The sequence below is a fragment of the Rhagoletis pomonella genome, unplaced genomic scaffold (assembly GCF_013731165.1).
Source record: "Rhagoletis pomonella isolate Grant_MI unplaced genomic scaffold, Rhpom_1.0 Rhpom_scaffold_01838, whole genome shotgun sequence".
Classification (NCBI taxonomy): Eukaryota; Metazoa; Arthropoda; class Insecta; order Diptera; family Tephritidae; genus Rhagoletis; species Rhagoletis pomonella.
In genome coordinates, this window is record NW_023460392.1 from 16199 (window position 1) to 17745 (window position 1547).

A 1547-nucleotide genomic window follows, 5' to 3' on the forward strand; every position below is an offset into this window, starting at 1 on the left:
TATTTTCCCCCCATATGGGGATTCATTTCTTCCCGTTTTTCTTCTCATTCTACTGAGCTAAGGCAGTGTCAAATTGAGCTGTCACAACTGATACCACCTTGTATTATGGCATCATGAACCCAACCCAACAATATACACGCACATGGACATAACCGCACCCCCACCAACACGGGGTCGCCGACAACTCCTAGTCCCTCCAAGAATCTGCATGGTGTGCCAGTCCAGAATATACCGTAACCAGGGTTACCGCTGGAAAACTTTCTTTCCTACCAAGAACTAGTTCAAAAACCTACCAAAATGGCTTCTTTCCTACCATTTCTTTTAATCAAGAAAACAGCGTTTACAGCGCTAAATACATTTATTTTTGCTGGTTATTATACTTTAAACTAGATTTCCAGGTAAAAAAAGGTCAGAATAATAGCTTTTATGTATATAAATACCAGGGATGTTGCGAATATTCACATCATTTTACCCATTCGCATTCGACGTTGGCATTCGCATTAAATGATACGAATGTTTTGCGAATGCCAATGTGTACATGAGCAGAGAGTCCACTTTAATATTATTTAAATGGCTCTGTGTGTCTAACCAGGATGCGGACAATAACCGGCTTTTAGCTTCAGGCGCTAAACGATTAAGTAGTACATCAGCAAACATCGATGGGCCTTCAACAAGTACTGCTGAAAGTCTTATAAGCAACCTAGAAATAATTTTAGATTCCTCCAGCGAAAGCGAAGGCTCGTATTTAGAATCTGGAGACATTAAAAATTGTAAAATTAATGGGTCGATTACGGAATGCAACCGAACTTCAGTTGGGTGGCCAGTGGCTGAAATGGTATTACTAATGTGACCAACCCTACTTCTTTCGGAAGTACAGTACTTCTTTTTTCGCTCTTGTACTTCGTACTTCGAAGTACAGTCAAATGTACTTCTTTGCGATATTTTGCATGATAAAAACATAGCAAGGTAGAACCGTTCTCTCAATTTGTCGGCCATGATTTTTTTTTTAAGTTTGCCGACATTTTAAAGTCATATAATAGTGAAAATAAAAAATTTAAATTGTTCGAAATTGTTGTGGCTTGAGATTGAAAATGAAAGTGTGTGTGTGAGTTTGTGAGTAAATTTAAAAATTAAATTGTTTGGAAACGTCAAGAATTTCAAAAGTGACTCTCAGCGGTTCTACCTTACTATATTTTTATCATGATATTTTGTACTTCAGGAGGGAGACTCTGTATCCAGTTAGCGATAATTTTAGGATCGTTATCACACTTTTTGGCGCATGATATAAATGTTTTTGCGTCAAACAGTCCTGTCCTTTTCCGATCTTCTGGACGATAATCGCTTGGTCTGTCGCCGGGGACCAATGGCATCATACGTGCGCAGCTGCGAAGGGTTCTGAAGGTGTCGTGCTATTGGTTGGATCCTATTTATGCGAACTGCGTGAAGACCGGGTACATTCCAAAGCTTGGAAGGTAGTCAGTGTTGCGTGTATCTCGAAGACCGGAAAAGGCTCTCATGTTTCCCCTAGGGATTTTAGTCTCTTCGTT

The 1547-nt window shown here is 39.7% G+C and overlaps 1 protein-coding gene across 1 annotated transcript in view; it reads left to right on the forward strand.

Moving 5' to 3' along the window:
- LOC118752785 overlaps positions 1-1547 on the forward strand; it is a gene marked incomplete at its 5' end in the record, with an annotated part of 4010 nt that overhangs the window by 224 nt on the left and 2239 nt on the right. The window lies entirely within an intron of this gene.